The sequence below is a fragment of the Hibiscus syriacus genome, unplaced genomic scaffold (assembly GCF_006381635.1).
Source record: "Hibiscus syriacus cultivar Baekdansim isolate YM2019G1 unplaced genomic scaffold, ASM638163v2 tig00112535_pilon, whole genome shotgun sequence".
NCBI classification, from domain to species: domain Eukaryota; kingdom Viridiplantae; phylum Streptophyta; class Magnoliopsida; order Malvales; family Malvaceae; genus Hibiscus; species Hibiscus syriacus.
In genome coordinates, this window is record NW_024063360.1 from 44,925 (window position 1) to 63,299 (window position 18,375).

Here is an 18,375-nt window from a genome sequence, read left to right on the forward strand (position 1 = left end):
TGATCTCATTTCTTTATTAGCTTAGTTAAAAAAATTATTTAAATTATATTTTTGTCCACTTTATATGTTCGAATTTTTTAATTAATGTAAGTGTTAAAATTTTTTGTTTAAAATCAATCAATCAATTAATATTTAATATGTGATCTAATTTTTAATTGCTTTTAATTTTTAAAAATAAAGTTCATAAATTTTAAAAAATAATTCTAATTTCTTTTTATTTTACTCAAAACACCTCAAAATTTATAAAACTCTAAATCCTAAATTTCCAAAACCTAACTTCTTAAATTAAATTTAAGAAGTTAAGGATTTGGAAGACAATTAGAAGACAATTAGTAAAGGCGTCTAAAACTAAATGAGTGGTAGAAAAAGAATTAAGAATTTTAATTTTTTTTTTGTAAAATATTAATAATATTAATTATTTTAAAATAAAATTTATGAAAGATTTAATAAGAGTAGGAGGTCTCATTAAAACCGTCTTTATACATATCAGCACCCAACAAGATAGGCAATTTATAGTGAAAGGAAGAAAAGAGTAACTCAATTTTATTCAAGACTCCGAAGACACCATTACAAAAATCCACCGCACTTAATATATCAAGGCACGTCCGAAATGTGGCATAAATAAATCAAACGAATAACAAAGACTCTATTCATCAACCGAGAAACTAGAATCACTAGTCGATTCCTTGTTTAGTTAAACGAATCAGGGCATGTTAGCGGATTGACAATCCAAATCAAAGCTATCTTGCAGTCGTTTCCATAATCATCCTATGCCTATTACTATACTGATACTTCAAAAACATCATCAAGCCATGCTTAATTGCTAAAATCTCTTCCATCACAGGAGGACCTTGACCAATAGCTAAAGAGAAAAATCCAAAATATTCGAAGGACTCCTCCAATACCCTTCATAGCTCCATCAACGTTAACTTTTAGGATATCATGGGGAGGCGGAGACCATACCACAGGACAAGACTTCAATGTTCTTTTTAGAGGAGCCGAATCAGCAAGCTGTGGATCACAAATCAGATCATCTAACGAACAAGAGGCAGTGGGGACTTTGGCTTTAAACCAGACAGCAAGTCTGAACCATGCGATTTTTTAACACAATTTCGTTCCTAAATTTTCAAACCGACTAAAAGACAACAAATGGTATAAAACACCAAATTGAATCTAAAGAGCAATCGGGTGCAGCTTCAAACCAATCATATAAGAAAATGGAAATGCCCCCCGAGAATGCTGCTGAAAAATTCCAACAGCGGCAGAAAATATTCCAAAGATCCCAAACTACCTCGCAGCCAATGAATAAATGGATCACCGTTTCTGGTTCCGGCCTGCACAGGGGGAAAGAAAATCCGATATGACCGCAACTCCCCGTTTCATCATCTCTGTTTTAACTGCAACCCCTGAGTGAACTAAGTGCCAAACGAAAACTTCTACCCTTGAGGTGCAATTCCCAACCATACCACTTGCTCCAATGTGGGGAATCGAATCTTGATTTTGCCGATATAGAACTAAAAGATTTGACTGAAAATACCATGTCACCACTTCCTTTCCACGAGAGCCGGTCTGAATTCATGTCGCCCGACCTGAAACAATTTAGCAGAAAATTTGAGTTCTCCCACTGCCCTATTTCCCAATCAAATAAACCTTCTACGAAGGGAATCTCCCATTCCCACCCAGACCCTTTCTTTGCCCCAAAATTCGACACTTTACCCTCTTTATCACTGGATAAAGTGTAAACACGTGGAAAATTTTCCTTCAGTGGGATTTCACATAGCCAATAAATAGCCCAATCAAAACCTAATCGATTCTCCTTTACCAATTTGGATTTGAAAATTATTTCTCAAACATCCCCCCGATCACATCCTCTTTAAAAAATGAGCTCAACACATCTCGCCAAATCCAGAAAAACACGAGCAGGTTGTTGATTTTTCAAGATCAGAACTCGTCTCCAAGTAATATTTAGAGCAGATGACCCCCTCCCACTACTGCCTCCATCATTAGGAAATTTCCAGACTCATTTACCTAGAAGGGCTCGGTTCAAAAACTCTAGATTCATTATACCCAATCCTCCATGCTCATTTGGTTTGCAAATCGACTCTCAGTTGATCTAGTAAATCCTGTTTCTCGTCTTAGAACCATTCCAAAGAGAATTTTTCATCAAAGAGTTTAACTTCGAAAGAATTTGTTTCGGCATAGCGATAAGAAATATATCGGTAACGAATTAAAAATCGATTTAATAAGAACTATCCTTCCAGCTAGTGAGAGACAGTTTGCCTTCCAACTTGCCAAACGAGAGTAGAATTTCTGGATCACCGGTTCCCACAAGAATACCGAGTTTTTTCTTAGGTCCTAGAGGGAGACCAAGATAAATTGTAGGGAACGAATCAGCTTCGCACCCGATGGACAATGTCCATGACTCTAGATCCGATTGCTCTACATTAATTCCATTACATCCTCATTTAATAGTGGCCAAAACTTCTTGAAAAATCCCATATTATTATAACCATTTTGCCTTATTGTTGCGGTGGATGAAATGGCTTCCCAGACCTCATCCTCCGTAAATTGATGTTCTAGAAAGTCTTGCTGAACCGCTGATATCTTTGAAAAATTCAGATTCATTCTCTCCGCTTCGATAGTGTTGCTGGTGCCGAAAGCTTTGGTGAAGAAATCTTCCACACACTTCTTGATTAACTCAGGATCAATGATAGACTCTCCATTGAATTTCAGAGCCTGTATCAAATTTATCCTTCTTTTATTTGACGCACAAAGGTGGAAAAACCTCGAGTTTCGATTACTTCTTTGAACCATTTATAAATTTTATAAAATAAATTATAAATCAAACATGTATCATATTTTGAGTGATTAATATTTTTTAATTTTAGTATAATAAAAGTATACTTTGATCCTTAAATAAAATCCAGTATAATCAAAATAACACTTCAATCCTAAAAATAGACTTAATTATAAAATAAGGGACCAAAATATATCAATTTTCTCAAATAGGTGCTTAAATTTTTTTTTAAATCATCCAAGTGCCTAACATTACTACTTTAGGTGTATGGATCGTAACTGTAGTTAATTCTGGTGTTAAAGGATAGATGTCACATTATGGTAATTTAAAAAAAATATTTAAAACTAAAAAAATTAAAATTATATATTTTTTAAAAATGGGTAAACTACACAAATAGTCACTTTCATTTGAGCTTTATAAACTTATGGTAATTGGATTCAAAAAACATAATATATGATTACTTTCGTTTCATTTTAATTAAGAAGCGATCAATGAGACGTTAGCTGCAGCTGCTGTGAGTTGGATGTAAATGACACGTTAGTAAAAGTGTTTAATTTTTATTTAAGCCCTTAAACTTTAAATAAATTATTAATCACGAGTATTTTTATAAATTCAAAATAGTTAAAGGAAACCTTTTTACTGATCAAGGTCCATCGTACGTAGATAAAGCATAAATATTATTAGAGAACATCACTTATTTATTTCCAATATTATAAGAGTCCATATTTTAAAACACCAACACTACTGAACCTTCAAAAACTTAAAACAAAACATTAAACGCTATATATGAAAAATAATATATATCATTTAAAGACTGGTTTAAGTGTGCAAATATTAGATTAATAGTTCCCAAAACACGTGGCATCAGATAATACGAACTGCTTAAGCTGCTGATGTAGCACTCCATTGGTGTGTAACAACATCACCATCTTCAGTAAACGGAGAGAATAAAGTTCAAATCTTTAGGTTCAGTAATGGAAGCATTCTTGTAATCAAGAGATTCATCTTCATAAACATCCCACCATTTCTTCACCAACATCTTTTTGTCTTCTCTCTCCATGTTCTTTTCCTTCCCTGTGTACCTCCATGGCTTTGATCCCTACAACCATAATGTATTTATAATATCAGTATAATACTACTAGCAATGGATTTAAAAGTATTTTTGACGGCGATCACATATATTAGACACAAACGTTTATATGAACAACTATGAACTCAATCACTTGCTCCCATTATTCTTCAGTTCACTATTGAGGTCTACTTTGTAGAGGTACACAAATTAGATCAGTAATTAAGTTTTAGATTCCGTTATAAACTTAATTCGTTACATTCAATTAAGTAAATCAATAGTTCAAATTCCACTCAAAGGTAGGACATTTTCTACTTTTATAGGAAATTTTATACCGAAAACAATAGTGTTGCAGAAGACGGCTATCGGATAGAGCAAAATCGCAACTGATAATTTGAGAAAATAAAAATGAAGATAAAGAAGACACAAAATTTACGTGGAAAACCCCTAAATAATATAGGGTAAAAACCACGGGCAACGGTAGAAGAATTTCACTATGAGAAAATAGGAATTACAACCTCTCTCGATCTACCAAGAAGAAAACAATGATAATTCTCTCTTAATAAAAATGAGAAAACAACTCTCAAGAAACTCTCTAAATTATATCTAGTAATGGAAGAAAGCTAGAATGCTTTGGGATGGTTTTGAAGCTAAATGAGCAAGGGTATTTATAGTAGAAGCTTTAAGGACTAATCTTGAAAATATCCTAAATTACAATGACTAAATGTGAGATTTTGCCATATCACTTTTCAACCATTATTAGTGCCAACTATGAACCATTATTGTTGCCAACTTACAATGCATTATGAACCATTATTATGCATTATACAACTATTATTAGTTGTATGACAACTAATAATTTTGCATGACAACTAATAATCTCCCACTTGAAGATTTGATTAGAATAATCATATCTTCACACCATTCTTTCTACCTTGTACCTTCATGTTGCTTACGTCTTTTCAACCATTATTAGTGCCAACTATGAATCATTATTGTTGCCAACTTACAATGCATTATGAACCATTATTATGCATTATACAACTATTATTAGTTGTATGACAACTAATAATTTTGCATGACAACTAATAATCTCCCACTTGAAGATTTGATTAGAATAATCATATCTTCACACCATTATTTCTACCTTGTACCTTCATGTTGCTTACGTTTCTGATAGGCCATAAGAGGATCAACACCAGGTAAATTTATCAGCGTTGATCGCCTTCGTCATGAAATCTGCTATGTTGTCTTTGTTGAAAGTCTAAGAAAGAGGTAACACATGGGCGGCTAATTGTTGAATGTCTAACATATGGGCGGCTAAAAATTAATTAGGAGCCAAAATTGTTGAAAATTAGCAAGGGTAAAATACCCAATTTAGTTACTTTAATTTTAGGGTATTTACAAGATTAGTCCTTAAGTTTCAACTATAAATACCCTAGCTCATTTAGCTTCAAAACCATCCCAAAACATTCTAGCTATCTTCAAATACTAGAGAATTTAGAGAGTTTCTTGAGAGTTGTTTTCTTTTTTTTATCAAGAGAGAATTATCATTGTTTTCTCCTTGGTAGATTGAGAGATGTTGTAATTCCTATTTTCTCATAGTGAAATTCTTCTACCGTTGCCCGTGGTTTTTACCTTATATTATTTAGGGGTTTTCCAAATAAATTTTGTATCTCTTTTATCTTCATTTTTATTTTCTCAAATTATCAGTTGCGATTTTGCTCTATCCGATAGCCGTCTTCCGCAACAATTGGTATCCGAGCTAGATTAGAGTGTGTAATATCTGCTTATTGTCTTTGTGGTTGCCACCAAAAGGTGGATCCTCAAACATAAGAAAGTAAGAAGGTATTACCCATTCTTTGAAGGTTCCAGAGAACTATTCACGATAGTGAAATAGTGGGAGCTATCCGTAATTAAAGATATGGCAACGAAATTTGATATTGAAAAATTCAATGGGAGAAATTTCTCATTGTGGAAATTAAAGATGAAGGCCATCCTGAGTAAAGACGGGTGTCTAGCAGCTATCAGTGAAAGACCGGTAGATTTCACAGATGACAACAAATGGATCGAAATGGACGGGAATGATATGAAAAACTTTCATCTAGCATTAGCAGATGAAGTATTGTCAAGTATCGAGGAGAAGAAGACAACTAAGGAGATATGTGACCATTTCACCAAATTGTACGAGGCCACATCATTGTACAATAAAATTTTCCTTAAAAGAAAATTGTACACTCTCCGTATGCTAGAATCCACTTCAGTGACGGAGCACTTAAATACATTAAATACTTTATTTTCTCAGCTTACATCCTTAAGCTGTAAAATAGGAGAACAAGAATGTGTTGAACTTCTACTTCAAAGTCTACCGGATTCATATGATCAACTCATCATCAATTTAACAAACAATAATGTCACCAGTCTAGTCTTTGATGATGTTGCAGTTGCTGTTCTACAAGAAGAAAATCGGCGTAAGAACAAGAAAGACAGATAAGTAAATCTGCAACAAGCAGAAGCGTTGACAACGATGATAATGATGACAACGATGAGAGGGAGATCAACAGAACGTGGCCAAAGCAGCAGCCACAAACACGGTAGACCGAAGTCGAGGAGCAAGAAGAATTTAAAGTGTTACAACTGTGGAAAGAAGGGTCACTTAAAGAAGGATTGTTGGAGTTTAAATAAAAACTCCAATCCACAAGGCAATACTGCAAACACTTCAGATGATGGAGATGCTCTATGCTGTGAAGCGTCAACCACCGTGGAAGGTAGAAAAAGATTTGCAGATATATGGCTCATTGATTCAGGAGCAACATATCACATGACCTCAAGAAGAGAATGGTTCCATCATTATGAACCTATCTCATGAGAATCTGTGTATAGTTGCAATGATCATGCCTTGGAGATCGTTGGCGTGGGAACCATCAAATTGAAGATGTATGATGGAACAATTAAAGTTGTTCGAGATGTGCGGCATGTGAAATGCCTAAAGAAAAATTTATTATCCTACGGATTGTTGGATAATAATGCAAGCAAGATTGAAACACGGAAAGGAATCATGAAGGTGTTCCGTGGAGCGCTTGTGGTGCTGAAAGGAGAAAAGATAACAGCAAACTTGTACATACTGAAGGGAGAGACTTTGCTAGAAGAAGAAGAAGCCTCTGTTGCCTCATGTAGTTCAGATTCTGCAATGCTATGGCATCAGAAACTTGGACACATGTCAGAACAAGGAATGAAAGTCCTTGTGGAGCAAAAGCTACTTCCCGGCTTAACAAATGTATCACTTCCTTTGTGTGAGCATTGTATAACAAGTAAGCAGCACCGGTTGAAATTCAACACGTCAAATTCTAGAGGAAAAAATGTTCTAGAATTGGTTCACTCTGACGTATGGCAAGCACCAGGTACATCCCTAGGGGAGCAAAATATTTTGTCTCATTTATTGATGACTACTCCAGGAGATGTTGGGTGTACCCTATTAAGAAGAAGTCAGATGTGTTTTTAACTTTCAAAAACTTCAAAGTGCGGGTGGAACTTGATTCTGGAAATAAGATCAAGTGTTTCAGAATAGATAATGGAGGAGAATACACAAGCGAAGAATTTGATGACTTTTGCAGGAAAGAAGGCATCAAAGACAGTTCACAGTGGCGAACACTCCTCAACAAAATAGAGTGGAAGAGCGGATGAACAGAACCTTGTTAGAAAGAACAAGAGCAATGTTGAGGGATGTAGGCCTAGAAAAATCATTCTATGCAGAAGCAGTCAATACCGCCTGTTATTTGGTGAATCGAGCTCCATCAAGTGCAATAGAGTTGAAGACACCAATGGAGATATGGACTGGTAAACCAGTTGATTATTCAAACCTCCATGTATTTGGAAGTATTGTGTACGTGATGTACAACTCCCAAGAAATTTCAAAGCTAGATCCAAAATCCAAGAAATGAAAATTCTTAGGGTATGCTGATGGAGTAAAGGGGTATAGCTTGTGGGATCCCACTGCCCGCAAAGTGATCATTAGTAGGGATGTTATCTTTGTAGAAGATAAGCTATAAAGAAAAGAAGACGATGATAGCGCTGAAAAGTCAGAAACTACACAGATACATGTGGAAAAGGAGTTTGAACAAGGAGATTCTTCTAAAGCAGAACCAGCACATGATGAACAAGAACCAGAGAGTTATGAAGTTCCAACAACTCGTCAATCAGATCGTGTGAGAAGACGTCCCAATTGGCACTCAGATTATATTATAGAAGGAAATATTGCATATTGCCTTTTAACAGAGGATGGTGAGCCATCAACATACCAGGAGGCAATAAACAGCTTAGATGCTTCACTGTGGATGATGGCGATGCAAGAAGAAATCGAAGCCCTTCATAAAAATTATACATGGGACCTTGTGCCACTACCACAAGGAAGGAAGCCAATTGGTAACAAATGGCTCTTCAAAATCAAGCGAAATGGTGACGATCAAGTTGAGAGGTATCGTGCAAGACTGGTGGTCAAAGGATATGCTCAAAAAGAAGGTATTGATTTCAATGAAATATTTTCTCCTGTGGTTCGACTAACAACAGTTCGAGTAGTCTTGGCAATATGTGCTACATTGAATTTACATCTAGAGCAGCTAGATGTTAAAACAGCTTTTCTTCATGGAAATCTTGAAGAAGAGATTTATATGCTCCAGCCTGAAGGTTTTGAAGAAAAAGAAAAGAAGAACTTGGTTTGCAGGTTGAACAAATATCTGTACGGTCTAAAGCAGACGCCGAGGTGTTGGTATAAGAGATTTGATTCCTTCATTATGTGCCTTGGATACAACAGACTTAATGCAGACCCTTGTGCTTATTTCAAGAGGTCTGGTGATAACGATTTTGTTATATTGCTGTTGTATGTGGATGACATGTTGGTTGCAGGACCCAACAAAGATCATATTGAAAAATTGAAGGCACAACTGGCTAGGGAATTTGAAATGAAGGACTTGGGATTAGCAAACAAGATTCTAGGGATGCAAATTCACCGAGACAGAAGTAATAGGAAGATTTGGCTTTCACAAAAGAATTACTTGAAGAAAATCTTGTCACGATTCAACATGCAAGATTGTAAGCCAATTTCTACCCATCTTCCTATTAACTTCAAATTATCCTCCAGTATGAGTCCTAGCAGTGAAGAAGAGAGGATGGAGATGTCTCGAGTACCATATACATCGGCAGTGGGAAGTTTGATATTCGATATGATATGCACAAGACCAGACATTGCACAAGCAGTGGGAGTGGTTAGTCGGTACATGCAAAGAGCATTGGAATACAGTAAAGAGGATCCTGAGATACATCAAAGGGACCTCAAATGTTACATTATGTTACGGAGGATCAAATTTACTTATCAATGGGTATGTTGATTCTGACTATGCAGGGGATTTGGATAAAAGCAAATCTACAACATGATATGTGTTCAAAGTTGCTGGTGGATCTGTAAGCTGGGTTTCAAAATTGCAGTCAATTGTGGTTACATACACAATAGAGACAAAATATGTAGCAGCTACACAAGCCAGTAAAGAAACAATTTGGTTGAAGATGTTATTGGAGGAGCTTGGGCACAATCAAGAGTATGTCTCTTTGTTTTGTGACAATCAAAGCGCCTTGCATCTAGCAAGGAATCCAACATTTCATTCAAGGAAAAAGCACATACGAGTTCAATACCATTTCCTTCGTGAAAAAGTGGAAGAAGGAACGGTAGATATGTAGAAGATCCATACCAAAGACAACATAGCAGATTTCATGACGAAGACGATCAACGCTGATAAATTTACCCGGTGCCGATCCTCTTGTGGCCTGACAGAAACATAAGCAACATGAAGGTACAAGGTAGAAAGAATGGTGTGAAGATATGATTGTTCCAATCAAATCTTCAAGTGGGAGATTATTGAAAGTCTAAGAAAGAGGCAACACATGGGCGGCTAATTGTTGAATGTCTAACACATGGGCGGCTAAAAATTAATTAGGAGCCAAAATTGTTGAAAAATAGCAAGGGTAAAATACCCAATTTAGTCACTTTAATTTTAGGGTATTTACAAGATTAGTCCTTAAGTTTTAACTATAAATACCCTAGCTCATTTAGCTTCAAAACCATCCCAAAGCATTCTAGCTTTCTTCAAATACTAGAGAATTTAGAGAGTTTCTTGAGAGTTGTTTTCTCCTTTTTTTATCAAGAGAGAATTATCATTGTTTTCTCCTTGGTAGATTGAGAGAGGTTGTAATTCCTATTTTCTCATAGTGAAATTCTTCTACCGTTTCCCGTGGTTTTTACCTTATATTATTTAGGGGTTTTTCACGTAAATTTTGTATCTCTTTTATCTTCATTTTTATTTTCCCAAATTATCAGTTACGATTTTGCTCTATCCGATAACCGTCTTCTGTAACAATCTTTGGTATGGATCTTCTGCATATCTACCGTCCTTCTTCAACCTTTTCAAGAATGAAATGGTATTAAACTCGAATGTGCTTTGTCCTTGAATGAAATGTTGTATTCCTTGCTAGATGCAAGGCGCTTTGACTATCACAAAACATAGAGACATACTCTTGATTGTGCCCAAGCTCCTCTAATAGCATCTTCAACCAAATTTCTTCTTTACTGGCTTGTGTAGATGCTACATATTCTGCTTCTGTTGTGGATGTAGCCACAACTGACTGTAATTTTGAAAGCCATCTTACAGCTCCACCAACAACTTTAAACACATATCCTGTAGTAGATTTGCTTTTATCCAAATCCCCTGCATAGTCAGAATCAACATACCCATTGATAAGTAAATTTGATCCTCCGTAACATAATGCAATATTTGAGGTCCCTTTGATATATCTCAGGATCCTCTTTACTATATTCCAATGCTCTTTGACTGGATTCGCCATATACCGACTAATCACTCCCACTGCTTGTGCAATGTCTGGTCTTGTGCATATCATAACGAACATTAAACTTCCCACTGCCGATGCATACGATACTCGAGACATCTCCATCATCTCTTCTTCACTGCTAGGACTCATACTGGAGGATAATTTGAAGTTAATAGGAAGAGGGGTAGAAATTGGCTTACAATCTTGCATGCTGAATCGTGACAAGATCTTCTTTAAGTAATTCTTTTGTGAAAGTCAAATCTTCCTATTACTTATGTCTCGGTGAATTTACATCCCTAGAATCTTGTTTTCTGATCCCAAGTCCTTCATTTCAAATTCCCTAGCCAGTTGTGCCTTCAATTCTTCAATATGATCTTTGTTGGGTCTTGCAACCAACATGTCATCCATATACAACAGTAATATAACAAAATCGTTATCACCAGACCTCTTGAAATAAGCACAAGGGTCTGCATTAAGTTTGTTATATCCAAGGCACATAATGAAGGAATCAAATCTCTTATACCAATACCTCGGTGCCTGCTTCAGACCGTACAGAGATTTGTTCAACCTGCAAACCAAGTTCTTCTTTTCTTTTTCTTCAAAACCTTCAGGCTGGAGCATATAAATTTCTTCTTAAAGATTTCCATGAAGAAAAGCTGTTTTAACATCTAGCTGCACTAGATGTAAGTCCAATGTAGCATACATTGCCAAAACTACTCGAACTGTTGTTAGTCGAACCACAGGAGAAAATATTTCATTGAAATCAATACCTTCTTTTTGAGCATATCCTTTGACCACCAGTCTTGCACGATACCTCTCAACTTGATTGTCACCATTTCGCTTGATTTTGAAGACCCAATTGTTCCTAATTGCCTTTCTTCTTTGTGGTAGTGGCACAAGGTCTCATGTATTATTTTTATGAAGGGCTTCGATTTCTTCTTGCATCGCCATCATCCACAGTGAAACATCTGAGCTGTTTATTCCCTCCTGGTATGTTGATGGCTCACCGTCTTCTGTTAAAAGGCAGTATGCAATATTACCTTCTATAACATAATCTGAGTGCCAATTGGAACATCTTCTCACACGATCTGATTGACGAGTTGTTTGAGCTTCAGAACTCTCTGGTTCTTGTTCATCATGTGCTGGTTCTGCTTCAAAAGAATCTCCTTGTTCAAACTCCTTTTCCATATGTATCTGTGTAGTCTCTGATTTTTCAGCGCTACCATCTTCTTCTTTTCTTTGTAGCTTATCTTCTACAAAGATAACATCCCTGTTAATTATCACTTTACGGGCAGTGGGATCCCACAAGCGATACCCCTTTACACCATCAACATACCCCAATAATTTGTATTTCCTGGATTTTGGATCCAGCTTTGAGATTTCTTGGGAGTTATACATCACGTACACAATACTTCCAAATACATGGAGGTTTGAATAATCAGCTGGTTTACCATTCCACATCTCCATTGGTGTCTTCAGCTCTATTGCACTTGATGGAGCTCGATTCACCAAATAACAGGCGGTATTGACTACTTTTGCCCAGAATGATTTTTCTAGGCCTGCATCCCTTAACATTGCTCTTGTTCTTTCTAATAAGGTTCTGTTCATCCGCTCTGCCACTCCATTTTGTTGAGGAGTGTTTGCCACTTTGAACTGTCTTTTGATGCATTCTTTCCTGCAAAAGTCATCAAATTCTTCGCTTGTGTATTCTCCTCCATTATCTGTTCTGAAACACTTGATCTTATTTCCAGAATCAAGTTCCACCCGCGCTTTGAATATTTTGAAAGTTGAAAACGCATCTAACTTCTTCTTAATAGGATACACCCAACATCTCCTAGAGTAGTCATCAATAAATGAGACAAAGTATTTTGCTCCACCTAGGGATATAACTGGTGCTTGCCATACGTCAGAATGAACCAATTCTAGAACATTTTTGCCTCTAGAATTTGGTGTGTTGAATTTCAATCGGTGCTGCTTACTTGTTATGCAATGCTCACACAAAGTAATTGATACCTTTGTTAAGCCTGTAAGTAGCTTTTGCTCCACAAGAACTTTCATTCCTTGTTCTGACATGTGTCTAAGTTTCTGATGCCATAGCATTGCAGAATCTGAACTATATGAGGCAATAGAGGCTTCTGCTTCTAGCAAAGTCTATCCCTTCAGCATGTACAAGTTTGCTTCTATCTTTTCGCCTTTCAGCACCACAAGCGCTCCACAGAACACCTTCATGATTCCTTTCCGTGTTTCAATCTTGCTTGCATTATTATCCAACAATCCGTAGGATAATAAATTTTTCTTCAGGCCTTTCACGTGCCGCACATCTCGAATAACTTTGATTGTTCCATCATACATCTTCAATTTGATGGTTCCCACTCCAACGATCTCTAAGGCATGATCATTGCAACTATACACTGATCCTCCTGAGACAGATTCATAATGATGGAACCATTCTCTTCTTGAGGTCATGTGATATGTTGCTCCCGAATCAATGAGCCATATATCTGCATATCTTTTTCTACCTCCCACGGTGGTTGACTCTTCACAGCATAGAGCATCTCCATCATCTGAAGTGTTTGCGGTATTACCTTGTGGATTGGAGTTTTTATTTAGACTCCAACAATCCTTCTTCAAGTGACCCTTTTTTTCCACAATTATAGCACTTTAAATTCTTCTTGTTTCTCGACTTCGATCTACCATATTTGTGACTGCTGCTTTGGCCACGTTCTATTGATATCCCTCTCATCATTGTCAACGCTTCTGCTTGTTGTAGATTTACTTGTCTGTCTTCCTTATTCTTGCGCTGATTATCTTCTTGTAGAATAGCAGTTGCAACGTCGTCGAAGAATAGACTGGTGAAATTACTGTTTGTCAAGTTGATAATGAGTTGATCATACGAATCCGGTAGACTTTGAAGTAGAAGTTCAGCACGTTCTTGTTCTCCTATTTTACAGCTTAAGGATGTAAGCTGAGAAAATAAAGTGTTAAGTGTATTTAAGTGCTCTGTCACTGAAGTAAATTCTGGCATCCGGAGAGTGTACAATTTTCTCTTACGGAAAATTTTATTGTGCAACGATGTGGCCTCGTACAATTTGGTGAGATGATCTCATATCTCCTTAGCTGTCTTCTTTTCCTCGATGCTTGACAATACTTCATCTGCTAATGCCAGATGAAAATTTGCCATAGCACTCCCGTCCATTTCGATCTATTTGTTGTCTTCTGTGAAATCTACTGGCCTTTCACTGATAGCTGCTAGACAACCGTCTTTCCTCAGGATGACCTTCATCTTCAATTTCCACAATGAGAAATTTCTCCCATTAAATTTTTCAATATCAAATTTCGTTGTCATAGCTTCTATTACGGATAACTCTCACTATTTCACTATCGTGAATAGTTCTCTGGAACCTTCAAAGAATGGGTAATACCTTCTTACTTTCTTATGTTGGAGGATCCACCTTTTGGTGGCAACCACAAAGACAATAAGCAGATATTACACACTCAAATCTGGCTCGGATACCAATTATTACGGAAGACGGCTATCGGATAGAGCAAAATCGCAACTGATAATTTGAGAAAATAAAAATGAAAATAAAGAAGACACAAAATTTACATGGAAAACCCCTAAATAATATAGGGTAAAAATCACGGGCAACGATAGAAGAATTTCACTATGAGAAAATAGGAATTACAACCTCTCTCGATCTACCAAGGAGAAAACAATGATAATTCTCTCTTGATAAAAAGGAGAAAACAACTCTCAAGAAACTCTCTAAATTCTCTCTAGCATTGGAAGAAAGCTAGAATGCTTTGGGATGGTTTTGAAGCTAAATGAGCTAGGGTATTTATAGTAGAAGCTTTAAGGACTAATCTTAAAAATACCTTAAATTACAATGACTAAATGTGAGATTTTGCCATATCACTTTTCAACCATTATTAGTGCCAACTATGAATCATTATTGTTGCTAACTTATAATGCATTATGAACCATTATTATGCATTATACAACTATTATTAATTATATGACAACTAATAATTTTACATGACAACTAATAAATAGTACCTCCAATTATATCCTCTACGATATAAAATGTCTATTATCACCCTATACTATTCTATAATAAGACATTAAAATCTAGAAGTTAGGATTTAGGGTTAAGATAAATATTACCTTAGCACAATAATGAACGTCCTTCACTTTGTCAGGCTCTACATTTCTAGGGTGGCGCCATAGGAGGGCCAAAACAAGGTTGTAAACCAATGGGATAGGCATATAAATTTCCCTGAAGAACATATTGAGAAAATCCTGCAGTTTCCCCCAAAAAAAACCAAAACCCAAATTAAATTTATCATTAAAAAAACACCATTAATGTAAAAAAAGAACAGGGGGAAAAAGTTTTTTTCAAGCAAAACCTGCTCGGTAAATGATGTAGGAGCTGTGACTTCTAGCGTTTCCAATAGTTTAACTCTAAGTAACAAGATTCAGGTGATAAACGAACATGCCGGCGTTGAAGTAAAGTGGAGGAGGAGATCCCAATTCGTGGTTTGGCCATCTAACTTTCTCCGGGCACTGCTGGCAGTATCCGACAAGGGCGGATGCACTAAGCACCCTAGGGGCCAAGTGCATCCCCATTATTTAAGAAAAAAAAGTGAAATTTAGTATAATATGTTAAAGAAAAATGGAAAAAATAAAAAAAAAATTACACTCCCATTATTTAAAAAAAAAGAAAATTAAAATTTTAGACCCTTATTTATAAATTTTTGGATCTGCCACTGGTATCCGATCATGTGTTGTGGGGGAGCTCGACCATGTTTTCTCGCAAAAACCTCAAGGTTGAGAGCTCATTTTGAAGCTCTTGAGAAAATGATTCTAAATCTTACATTTTTAATTTCATATTATAGATGAGCACTAACAAGTTCCCACCGTTGTGTTCTTACCACTCAAGAAGAAATGAAGAATAAGACAAGAGAATGGTGAAGAAAAAAATAGGTGCAAGAGCTCTTTCAAAATGGTGATATGTTTCTGTCGTGACTTCACCAAGCAATTAAAAGAATTCAACCTTCTGACCAAGCTAGGGAAAATTGCACTCATAGTCCTCCATATTTGATGCACACTTTAAAAATACATTTTTTAACCTTATTGGGCTCAAGCCCAAATCAAAACAATTATACCTTAGTCCAAAACTCATTAATGTTTCCTTAGGCCATTTAAAACCCATTCGGGTTTACTCGAAAGTACTAACCCGAAAATCGGGACGTTACACCCATCTTTCTGGAACAAAGAATCCTTGAAAAATTAATAGGAAGTGCAAACTAGTCACCTAAAATAGGCGCAACTTTTTATCTGTCCTAACTGTCCCGGAGAAAGTTTAGATTGCTATCATTCCCTATCCGCTAGTAGAAAAATCCTTTAAGCGTCTGAAGTGTCTTATGAATACCTTTCCATGCATACGAGCTCCTATTACCAATAGGTGCATTAAGAAGGTCACTCTTAGGGAAGTATTTTGCTCGTAACACTCTAGATAATAAGCAATCAGGATTTGAGATAAGAAGCCAAATCTATTTGCCAACCATAGTCAAATTGAACGACTAAAGATCTTCGTAATCCTACTCCTCCTTATCCCCTCTGTTTACAAATAGTAGTCCAAGCTATAAGAGGCCATTCTCGTTCTGAAATTTTCCCGGTCCACCAAAAATGACGCATGACAGAGGTCATCTCATCAAGCAACTATTCTGGGAGGAGATAACACGACATTGCATATTGTGGTAAGGCTTGGGTTACCTAATTTAAGAAGACCTCTCGCTTCCATAGGACAAGAGGCGTTTGGTCCATCCCGTGACCCTCGTGACGACTTTGTTGCGTAAACACTTATCAAAATCTGTCAGTATTTTATAGCGCACAATAAGTTTAGTGATAAAAAAATCACTTCAGTATAGTTTAAAGATCATTTGTCCATTCTATCTATAAACAAATAAGGATTAAGGAACGTAAGTGTGCACACAATTATTTCTTGATACCAAATGACAAATTATAGGTGTTGAGCTCATAGTTTGAACGAAAATTTCTATGATGAGATTGAATAATTAGGACTCACTTTTGAATGTCAAAAGGCAATTAGGTGTTGGTGCAAATTAGTATTTTCCAATATAATTAATTACCTAATGGGCTTTGGTAGTTCCAGATTCAATGAGACAATAATCACCATCTCAAGCATTGTATTAAATGCAGTATTGATGAATGGGGAATTGACCCATTTTGCTTAAAATTACTTATTATTATATCCTTTTTTGTGTAGGTAAAACTTGATTAGTTGAATCTTTTACTTGCTTAATTAATTAACTTTTGTAAAACCTTTTGTTTGACTAGATTACTTTTTTTCAAACCTTTAGGCAGAGTGGTTCATGAAACATTGATTTCTTATTATAATTTTTTTTATATTTATCTCTACTCTCAAATATGGGTACTTTTAGGGACGAACGTAAGATTTTATGCTAGAGATGACGATCTTATAAAATTTGAAGGAATAACAAATTTATAAAATTTTAGTAATAAAAACATATTATCAATAAATAATTTAAAATTTTTAAGGGTAACTACATTTCCCACCCGCTTCTACTTCGGTCCATCCATGCTGCACATCTCTTGTGTTTTGATGTACTACAGCCTGAATCAACTACAAATGACCTATTTATTTGTTGGATTTTAACCATCTGAATGCCTCGCACGTGTAGGATTAAACCACAAAGTATGTTTCAGTCTTTGCAGTTTCCACTTTAGAGACAATGCCACTGAGTTCAAAGTATGTTTCATTTTTTTGGGGTGAGGAAATGAAAGACAATTAGTGCATCCTAATTAAACTCTATTGTGTTCCCATCCTCCTGTAAGCTTGCGATAGCCTCTCCATGTGGTTCCATGAAGACTGTTCCTTCAAAGTCGTCCTTTTGTGCTTTCTTTGCCAGAAAATCTCCTATTTTATTCGCAACTCTTCGGATATGCATGAAGCTTACCAGTTACCATCCATTCTCGCTTTATTAGAAGGATCAAATTTAGTGTTTAATAAAACTATATATACTGTTCGAGTCATAATCAGATTTAAATTAACGAAAAACTTGACCTAACTCGAACGATGACCATGTTAGTTCAATCCTGCACACTGGGAGGGTATGTAAACTTGACACAAATTGTGTATGGAAACATGGTGAAATTGATGGGAAATCAATAGTTGACATCCTTTGTTCTCATATATAAATAAATCAAACATTTGGTTGATAACTCAGTTGACTGTAGAGTTCAACACTTGGACTTAAACTTTTAAACCAAACTAAGAGGAATGTTTTGTCAAAAAGATTATGGGATTATACTTACCCAAGCCTTGAAAATCAAATGAAGTTATTTCTCCAAATAAATCAGAATAATCACATGTAACATCATCAGAGACTAAATGCTTTTATATTATAATAAACTAAAGAATTAAATTAAATTATTATTTTATGAGTTGACAACTTGACATTTAAAAGAAATCAAATTCTATTTAAAAGTATAATGTATTATTTGATAAAATAATAACTAATAAATTTTTTTTATAAAATAATTTGCTATATTAGTTTAAATTAAGTAGTGGCTATGATGATTATGTTA

General features: G+C 35.7%; 1 pseudogene; it reads right to left on the reverse strand.

Annotated features, from left to right (window-relative positions):
* Positions 1-3,582: 3,582 nt before the first annotated feature.
* LOC120181809 lies at positions 3,583-16,951 on the reverse strand (annotated as a pseudogene).
* Between the last annotated feature and the right edge of the window lie 1,424 nt (positions 16,952-18,375).